This window comes from Triticum dicoccoides, chromosome 6B (genome assembly GCF_002162155.2).
Source record: "Triticum dicoccoides isolate Atlit2015 ecotype Zavitan chromosome 6B, WEW_v2.0, whole genome shotgun sequence".
Classification (NCBI taxonomy): Eukaryota; Viridiplantae; Streptophyta; class Magnoliopsida; order Poales; family Poaceae; genus Triticum; species Triticum dicoccoides.
In genome coordinates this window covers 594070034-594080863 of record NC_041391.1, presented here as the reverse complement: position 1 = coordinate 594080863, position 10830 = coordinate 594070034, and positions in this window count along the sequence as shown.

Genomic DNA, 10830 nt, shown 5'->3' with positions numbered 1-10830 from the left:
GTACATGAATGCCTTCAATAGGTTGAGTGAAGCTTTGATATTCAGCATTCTGCAGATGGAGTGGCTTCTTTGCTGGATCAGAATAAATGGCTTCATAAGACATGTCAACATCAGGCAGAAAGATGACATGATTGTGCGCTGAAGCTTGATAGTCAACTATGGAATGAAGCTTTATGAGACGCATGATCCAAGGGGCATAGAACTTCAGGCCAAACAGATCAATTCCAGAAGCAACCAGCCGACGAATGAAGAATTCCTAAGTGTTGAGTCTTATGCCATTGACAATAGAGAAGACCAATGTCTTCATGGTGCCTTCGAGTTTGGCTCCAGAAGAGTGACCTTTGACTGGCCATAAAGTATGCCTTAGAATATGATATACTGTGTGGAGCAAGTACTCGAGGTCTTCAACAAAGAACTCGTTGGGATATTTAGTGTCTTGGGGCAATGGATTCGTCATGCTCAGTATTTGACTCATATTTGTCTCGGGCTTCTGAAATATGCTCTGCAGTTCATCTTGATAGAGCTCACAACCTGGTTCATATAACTCACCAGGAGTGGGCAGGGAAGTAAGCTCAATGACGTCCTAAGCTTTGGCTTCATGGTGAACATCTCCTGTCATCCACTCAAGGACCCAAGTCTTCGGATCCTTGTTGTAGCTTCTAATGTGCAAAGTGGCATAGAACTGCAGCAGAAGCTCTTCATTCTAGTGCTCCTTGTCAGTCACAAAAGATAGCAGGCCAACATCTCTGAAGCAATCAAGTGTCATCACTATATATATATCACACTGCATGAATGTGCTGGGGGATTACTTGTTGCCACAGTGCATCTCTGAAGAAACGATCATCACTGTATATATCGCGAGCGAGCACGAGTTCAACAGAGGCGTCGGTGGCATATTATTTGAGAAAATGAGGTGTTTGAGAGGGAGGTGAGTCATTTAGGTAAAAATCAAGGAAATGCCCAAGTGTTTTAGTCCATCTGAGTTGATTCAAAACTCAAATTGAAATCAAAAAGGCAATGAAGTCCAGAAGAAGAAAAAGAGCAAAAACAAGGGTGTCACAGGTGAGGACACCGCAAGATTGAACCCAAAACTAAGCACGTATCCCATTGCAAGAAAAACCAATCTAGTTGGCCAAACCAAACCGACAGTTCAAAGAGAAATACATATATATCAAATCATGCATATGAGAATTCAGAGAAGACGACTCAAATAATATTCATAGATAATCTGATCATAAATCCACAATTCATCGGATCTCGACAAACACACCACAAAAGAAGATTAATGATACATCCATTTTGCATCATGCTTTTATATCGATATTTATTGCATTATGGGCTGTTGTTACACGTTATATCACAATACTTATGCCTATTATCTCTTATTTTACAAGGTTTACATGAAGAAGGAGGATGCCAGCAGATGGAATTCTAGGCTGGAAAAGGAGCAAATATCAGAGACCTATTCTGCAGAACTCCAAAAGTCTTGAAACTCCACGAAAGTTATTTTTGGAATTAACAAAAAAAAATTAGCGAAAAAATTACCAGAGGGGGCCCACCCTGTGTCCACGAGGGTGGCGGGCGCGCCCCCCTACCTTGTGGGCCCCCTGGCAGCCCTCCGGTGGCCATCTTCTCCTATATGAAGTCTTTTACAGAAAAAATCATAACCAATCTTTCGAGACGAAACACCGCCGCCACGAGGCAAAACCTTGGCAGAACCAATCTAGGGCTCCGACGGAGCTGTTCTGCCGGGGAAACATCCCTCCGGGAGGGGGAAATCATCACCATCGTCATCACCATCGATCCTCTCAGCGGGAGGGGGTCAATCTCCATCAACATATTCACCATCACCATCTCCTCTCAAACCGTAGTTCATCTCTTGTATCCAATCTTTGTCCCAAAACCTCAGATTGGTACCTGTGGGTTGCTAGTAGTGTTGAATACTCCTTGTAGTTGATGCTAGTTGGTTTATTCGGTGGAAGATCGTATCTTCAGATCCTTAATGCATATTAATATCCCTCTAATTATGAACATGAATATGATTTGTGAGTAGTTACCTTTGTTCCTGAGGACATGGGAGAAGTCTTGCTATAAGTAGTCATGTGAATTTGGTATTCGTTCGATATTTTGATGAGATGTGTGTTACCTCTCCTCTAGTGGTGTTATGTGAACGTTGACCACATGACACTTTACCATTGTTTGGGCCTAGAGGAAGGCATTGGGAAGTAATAAGTAGATGATGGGTAGCTAGAGTGACAGAAGCTTAAACCCTAGTGTCGGTGTCAAAACCGGCGGATCTCGGGTAGGGGGTCCCGAACTGTGCGTCTACGCGGATGGTAACAGGAGACAAGGGACACGATGTTTTACCCAGGTTCGGGCCCTCTTGATGGAGGTAAAACCCTACGTCCTTCTTGATTGATATTGATATTGTGGATGTTTACAAGAGTGGATCTACCACGAGATCAAGGAGGCTAAACCCTAGAAGCTAGCCTATGGTATGATTGTAATGGTTGTTGTTGTGTCCTACGGACTAGAGCCATCCGGTTTATATAGACACCGGAGAGGGCTAGGGTTACATATAGTCAGTTACAATGGTAGGAGATCTACATATCCGTATCGCCAAGCTCGCCTTCCACGCCAAGGAAAGTCCCATCCGGACACGGGACGAAGTCTTCAATCTTGTATCTTCATAGTCTTGGAGTCCGATCGATGATGATAGTCCGGCCGATGATAGTTCGGCTGGTGATGGTAGTCCGGCTATCCGGACACCCCCTAATCCAGGACTCCCTTAGTAGCCCCTGAACCAGGCTTCAATGACGATAAGTCCGGCGCGTATATTGCTTGGCATTGCAAGGCGGGTTCCTCCTCCGAATGATAGAAGATTGTGAACACCAGGATAGTGTCCGGCTCTGCAAAATAAATTCCACATTTCACCGTAGAGAGAATAATATATATACACAAGTTCGATCTGCAGACATTTTTTTGTGGCATGACATCACGCCACTACCAAGCCATTACTTGAATCGTTTTTTACTCTACCACCTCAGCGCATTTAGCGAAGCGGTTTCCTTGGCACGTCTTGTCGAAGGAGAGACCGTGTTTCCCCTTAATCCGGGATTCTCATCAATACGGACGTGGGTAACCCAACCGCACCGGTCGCCACGCCCCCTCTATCGAAGGCGAGTCCCAAACGGTCACGGAGACGGCTCTTGGTATTCTCCCTCTTTATAACGGGACCAAGGCTCGTTTCTTTTCTTCAATCCTCCATCGAATCCTCTCCCCGCTCCAAGTTCCAGCACCTAGAGCTCCAGATTCGAGCGCTTCGGACCTTCAATGATGTCCAGTTCCGACCTCCAAGGCCGGTGGATGCCCTCCTCCGTCACGGAGGAGGACGTGCTAAAGCTACGGGAGGCCAAGTACCTGGCTTATGAGATTTCGCACAGGTTGCCTGCCGAAGGGCAGGCCATCCCCACCCCCGAGCCCGGCGAGTATGTCGTCTTTGTATCCCACCTCCGTCGGGGTTTAGGCTTCCCGATGGATCCTTTCGTGAGAGGGCTCATGTTTTACTATGGGTTGGAATTCCACGATTTGGCTCCGGAATCTATCCTCCATATTTCCGCATTTATTGTTGTCTGCGAAGCCTTCCTCCGCGTCGCCCCTCACTTCGGCCTGTGGCTGAAGACCTTCAATGTGGCGCCGAAGATGATCGGGGGGCGTCAAGCGGAGTGCGGCGGGGCGGCCATAAGTAGGAGGGCCGATGCCCCGTGGCCCGCAGGCTCCTTCCAAGAGGAGCTCGGCCCGTGGCAGCAAGAGTGGTTCTATATCACCATTCCGAGGGGCCGCAGACAAAAGCTGCCACCCTCATTTCGCCCGGGACCTCCATGATGGTTGATGTCGTGGGTTAACCAAGGGCTCAATTGGGGCCGTCAAAGGACGTGCCCCAACTGCAGGGCCGGATTCGAGATCTCCAAACGAGGGAGGTCGATATGGTGGTGGTAATGCAGGTTATGCTGATTAGGCGTATCCCGCCCTGCAAACGCCGCCCCCTCCGGCTGTGGGAGTTCAATCCGGAGGGCCCACGGATTCTTCAACACTTCATGGGTATGACACCCCTGGAGATGTACAAATTATTCTTCGGATCGCAAGAGGCGCGTCCGAAATTGACCGAGGATGCTGGCCTAAGCTGCAATCGCCCGGATACTCAAGTAAGTAGTTCCAAGTCCGGACATACCGTTTGTTTGCCTTTCAATAATTCGCCTTATGACCAACTTCCTTCTAAACAGGAGTGGATAGCGGCAGCAAAATTGATACGGTGTCCGGCCCCCCTCCCCGAGACCGTGCCGGATTCCGTGCTGGTTCGGATGCTTGAGGTTGCGCCTCCAGAGGAAGGCGAAGGGGAAAGCAGGAAAGCTACTGCCTCGCCTAAGGAGGCTCTTGAAAGAGGGGGGATCGAGAATCCCTCCCTCCAAGGGGAGAAGAGGACTGCCTCCGAGGACCCGGGGGCAAAAGCCCCTAAACGGGGGAAGAAATCTTCGCTAGAGGGTCCTGCGTCCGGGGAGGCCCCGGCCGCACAATCTCCCTTAAAGAGTCAGCCCTGCAACGAGCCATAAGTAGAAAGAAAGGAGTTTTATAATAAGGGACATCCCTATTTGTGCTTCTGAGGATAACTAAAGTTTTTACCTTGTAGTTCGGATCTCCATCCTTCGCAAATGAGCTCATCCTCGGGGGACCTTCGTCCGGAGATGATGGAGAGTGAGACGCCTCCATCCGGGGCGCCGTCGGATAGGGCGGACGAGCCTGAAGTGTCGTCACGGAGGGATCCCCCTGGTTTGGCAGAGCCGGATAGTTCGGCGCCAATTGGTGTACGGCTGAAGGATCTGCTTGAGAAGGCGTCTATCTCAGAAGATCACCACGCATTGATGAGCATGGTGATTGAAAGGATTTCGTCCGCCGAAGGCGGGTTGCATAATGCCGTCAGGAGTTTGCTGGCGGGGTTTGAGGTGCGTAAAAATGACACACCTTTTAATAGTTTAGCATATAGAATGCGCCCTGTATAGATAGTAGCCCCTGAGACTCGGTAGGTTGTCGAAATCGACAGCATGCCGAGGATCAAAATCGCAGGTTTAAATTTCCGCCGTGCCGATGCAGGTGGCGGGTCGTCCGGGGGCCAGCCGGACTGATGGAGTTATGAACTAAAGCAGTAACTCGCTGTTGCGGATGCGGACATCACGCTAGTCAACAGGCGACTTGATGAGTCGCAAGGTAAGTGTTTTTGTGCGGTCACTTTGTAAGGGGGCCGAAGCCAGCTCCTTACAACATGTGCGTGAAATGCAGATAGTGCCGCTGCTGTGGAGAGCCTGCGGGCCGAACTTGCTCAAGCCAAGGAGCAGGCCAGAAGGAGTAATGCGGCGGCCTCGAGGGCGGCCGAGGAGTTAGCGGCAGAAAGGGCCGCACACTGCCGTAGCAGGGAAGAGATGGCCGAAATGGCCGTGAAGTTAAAAGATGCTACCGACCGCAATGAGGCTCTTGGGAAGGAGCGCCTAGTGGGGCAAGAAGACCTGGAGAAGGCCACTGCCGAAGTCAAGGATGCCCGCTCTGCAATGCGGGCTATAAAGGAAGAGCTGCGCCAGGCCGGAGAAATTGTAGCTGGCAAGCCTTTTCTGCTGTGCCGAAGGTTCACAGATCCAAAGTATGCTCAGCTGGGCCAACTGTGTGGTCCGGAGGACCCTTATATGGACTTAGCAGCGAGTGCGGCGGATGCCGTTGTGCATTTTCGAAGCCAGAAGGATCACAAGACGGAAGAGCTGTATTGGTCTCAATTCCATAGTCCGGAGCGTTCACTTCCACTGACCGATCGTTTGGCCGAGTGGGCTGAGCTAAATATGTTGTCCGGGCTTGTTATGAAGGATATAGTGACACATGTCCGGCCGGATAGGACCGAGCCGAAGAGTTACTTTGGCTTATTGCAGCAATTTCTTGGGGCAGTGCCGCATATCAAGGCGATGAAGCGGTCGGCCTGCATAGAGGGTGCGCGGATGGCACTCGCTCATGTGAAGACACATTGGACAGAGATGGATGCCACCGCTGTTGTGACCCCGGGTTCGGATGATAACCGGTTACCCGCCGAGCACTATTTTGGCGAAGTGCTACGTGGTGCTCGTGTAATAGAGTCGCAGTGCTCAAAAAGTGTTACGTTCGAATGAACGTTTTTATGATGTAAAACAATATTTATGATGTAAGTGCCTTTTATACTTGTGCGTTCAAGTAATAGAATATCTCCTATGCGGCCGTTCATGTATACGTGTGTATAACCTGAAAGATGGCAGTCGTCGGCTTCAGCCCCCACGCACAAGGTGCGGGGGTGTTCGCAAAAAATAGCGCGTTTTCACACTTAATCCGACGTCTCGGTCCTGTAAAGGAGGTGGTAGCATAGCAAACGAGGCAACCGGACTATAATGCTTTATCACTTTCACTTAGCCATGGAGTTCGAGGGTGGGGCTACGACATAGCCCCTGGGGGCACCGCGCTCTCCGAATTTGGGGCGCGTATGTGCCTGACCGGGAAACGGCCCTTCGTCAAAGCGGAGGAATTCTAAACATTCCCATGGTCGATCGAGTGGTTGACCAGTCTCTCGCTGTATCATGACAGTCAGTTTTCGGCTTTCTCTACTGAGGTGCTCGCCCAGCCGAACTGGGGCACAATCGCAGTAGTTCTCCTGGTGCCGCGTTAGCCGATGATACGGAACGTAAGGCAGCAAAACACAGGAGCCGGGCAAACCCAACATTTGACCAAAGACATGATTCAGAGCTGATGCATATAAGGCCTAACTCGAGACGCCAAACACTCCCGAAGGTGTTCGGTCTTTACAATAGCGGGCAAAACAATGCCCTAAGCCCCTTGTGTCCAGGTATGGGCAAGTTCTTCTGGCGCGGCCGATGCCAAAACGCCAGTCTCCACTCTGGTTATAATGAGAAACCAGGGGATTATAGCAACAAGAGACAGTAAGAAAGGTTTACGTAGGGTCTTAGTCTGAAAAGAGTCCTTGCAACGGGTCCCTACTGCACGTCTGCGCCTGTGTCTCCGTTGTGCCGTATCCTGGACGGGTGTGCACGCTGTTCATCTGTAAAAAGGGAGGAACTTAGTTTGAAAAGAAATCGTGCGAGAAAGTGCATAAAAAATTGAAATATAGATTAATAAAGCTGAGCCTATGCTAGCTCATTATGGCTTATATGTACAAACCCTTGTGAAGGGGTGTGCGGCTAGGTAGCCCCTAGCTTATTCATTCCGGACTCGTCCAGCCGTGTCCGGGGTCTCAGGCGACCTTTTAATGAAATGATGCCACGTTGACCGGGCATTTTAAGCGTAAGAGACGCGTAATGTGGTAGTGCATTGAAGCGGACAAAAGCTTCCTGTCCCAGTGATGCTTGATAGCTACTTTTAAATGGGGCGACATGAAAGGTTAGCTTTTCTCGTCGGAAGTTGTCAGGTGACCTGAACACAACTTCTAGTAATAATGAAACTATGCACCTGGCGTAAGGGCCTGGCGCCACTCCTTTGAAGGAAGTGAGGCTATGCCAATTTGTAGTAGGGTCTATCCCAACTTGCGGATTGTGTCCGGATATAGCAGGTTTAAGTCACTGCCGCCGTCCATCAAAACCTGCGTGAATTGCAGTCCGTCTATTATTGGATCCAATATCAGGGCAGTCTATCCTGCGTTCCGGATACTTCTGGACTAATCCAGATGGTCGAAAGTGATTGGTTGTGACATCCAATCTCGGTGTTCCGCTGGGGTGGACCTTGCGACACTTGTCTAAGCGAGTGCCGTGTTGGTTTTCCGTACTATCACATGAAGTGAGTTTACTGTATTGACTTCTTGTGGGAAAGTCTTTTGACTTCCGGTGCTCTACTGGTGGGGTTCGTCATCGTCCTCACTTGGCACATCGAGCCCTTTGTGTCCGGCGTTGAGTCTGCCGGACTATTTAAAAACCCAACAATTTCGGTTGGTATGGTTTGCAGGCCTTCCGGAGGTACTGTGGATTTGACATATCCGATCTAGAATTTTGTTTAAATTTGATAGCTGGTCGCTGTTGTCCTTAAGAGGCAGTGTTTTATTGTTTGGCCGCGAGCTTTTGAATCCGGTGTTGACCGCCGTGCCCTTTGGGCTTTTTTCTTTATTCTGGCGCTGATCTTTCCTGCGCCGTGATTTTCCGTTTCCATCTCTGATCTCGGATGTACTCGGGTCGCTGGTACTGCATCTTGCTAGCCAGCTGTCTTCTCTTGTGCAAAAGCGCGTCATGAGGCTTGTTAGCGCGGCCATTGTTCTTGGCTTCTCTTGGCCGAGGTGTCTGGCGAGCCATTCGTCTCAGACGTTGTGTTTAAAAGCTGCTAAGGCTTCCGCGCCCGGACAGTCGACTATTTGGTTCTTTTTGGTAAGGAACCTGTTCCAGAATTTGCGCGCTGACTCTCCGGGCTGTTGAGTTATATGACTCAAATCGTCTGCATCCGGAGGGCGGACATAAGTCCCTTGAAAATTTGCTCTAAACGCGTCCTCAAGCTCTTCCCAACTTCCAACAGTGTTTTCTGGGAGGCTTTTGAGCCAATGCCAAGCTGGCCCTTTGAGCTTGAGGGGTAGGTATTTTATGGCGTGGAGATCATCTCCTCTAGCCATGTGTATGTGTAGTATGTAATCTTCTATCCAGACTCCTGGGTCTGTTGTGCCGTCGTATGCCTCTATGTTTATGGGTTTGAACCCTGCTGGAAATTCATGATCCAGCACCTCATCGGTAAAACATAGCGGGTGTGCGGCGCCCCTGTATTTGGGTGTGCCGCTATCTTCGGACACTTGTCGTGTTGTGTTATTTCCTGGGGCCCTCTTTTTTGGCCCGTAGATGGACCTAGTTGGGCCCTCCGTTTTCCCAGGATCATAAGTCGGCTTGTGTGCGGCGCTGCTTGTCGCTTTTGGCCTTTCATCTGGCCGTCTATCCGGCCAGGCGGCTTCTTTATTTTTTGACTGTGAGGGCTCTATGGCTTCCTTGTCAAATTCTGGCAGCAACTTGCGCTTCGGGTAGCTCTTTGTTTGATGGCCATTGCCATATTTGTCTGCGGTCTTGAGTACTTTGCTCCACTTCATTCTGAGTATGTATTCCGCTATTTTGAGCTTCCGTTTTTCCTTCTTCAAACTTCTTGCAGTGGCGACGAGTCTTTTGTGAAGGTTCTTATGCTCCGGTGGTGTGTCCGGACTGTTGATTGCTCCGTGAAGGGGTTGATTATCCGGTTCGTCCTGTTCGGATAGTTGCTTGGTTGTATGTTCGTCGTCCGCTGGTCTGCCCTGCTCTATTGTTGGGTCGTTAGGAATGCTGCTTTGATCGAGGCAGGACTTAGGGCGGCGTCTACGTCGCCGTTTTGGTTGTTTATCGGCGGGATTATCCTCTGCCGCGTCCCATTGTTCCTCGTTATCGCTTCCCTTTGGGGTGTCCACCATATGTATGTCATGTGACGAGGTGGCCTTCCAGTGCCCTGTAGGCGCTGGTTTTTGATCGTCTTCGGCATCGTCCATACTGTTGATGTCTTCGGAGTCGTAGTTTAGCACGTCGGTTAGATCGTCGATGGTGGCTACGAAGTGGGTGGTGGGTGGGCTCTGAATTTCTTCATTGCCCGCGTCCCGACCATCCTGGCCGTAGTTCGGCCGGGGCTCTCCGGATAGTGAGAGATGCTTCAGTGAATTTAAGATATCGCCGAAGGGTGAGTGCTGAAAGGTGTCCGCAGTGGTGAATTCCATGATCGGCGCCCAATCGGATTCGACTAGCAGGGGCGCAGGAGGTTCGGAGTCCGGCAGGGGGTCCGGCACCTCGGAGTCATGGGCTTTATGCGGGACAAGATAAGTATTCGGCTCCATCACCGTAGAAGTTGCAGCTCCCGAGGCGGTGTCCAGCCATCCATCCTCGATCTGAGTGATCGGCTCCGGACTATGGGTCGGAGCGGATTCGTGTGCGGCCTCCAAGGTGCTGTCCGGCGGCAGAGTTAGGTCATGCCCATCGTGACAGCGCGACACGCTCGGCTGTGGCTCAGATTCATTGAAGATCAAGTCCCCGCGGATATCGGCCGTGAAGTTTAGGCTTCCAAACCTGACCTGACGGCCAGGGGCGTAGCTTTTGATCTGCTCCAGATGGCCAAGTGAGTTGGCCCGCAGTGCGAAGCCGCCGAATACGAAGATCTGTCCGGGGAGAAAAGTCTCACCCAGGACTGCGTCGTTGTCGATTGAAGAGGCCATCAAGCCTATCGGTGACGTCATAGCGGAACTCTCAATGAAAGCACCAATGTCGGTGTCAAAACCGGCGGATCTCGGGTAGGGGGTCCCGAACTGTGCGTCTAGGCGGATGGTAACAGGAGACAAGGGACACGATGTTTTACCCAGGTTCGGGCCCTCTTGATGGAGGTAAAACCCTACGTCCTGCTTGATTGATATTGATATTGTGGATGTTTACAAGAGTGGATCTACCACGAGATCAAGGAGGCTAAACCCTAGAAGCTAGCGTATGGTATGATTGTAATGGTTGTTGTTGTGTCCTACGGACTAGAGCCATCCGGTTTATATAGACACCGGAGAGGGATAGGGTTACATAGAGTTGGTTACAATGGTAGGAGATCTACATATCCGTATCGCCAAGCTTGCCTTCCACGCCAAGGAAAGTCCCATCCGGACACGGGACGAAGTCTTCAATCTTGTATCTTCATAGTCTTGGAGTCCGGTCGATGATGATAGTCCGGCCGATGATAGTTCGGCTGCTGATAGTAGTCCGGCTATCAGGACACCCCCTAATCCAGGACTCC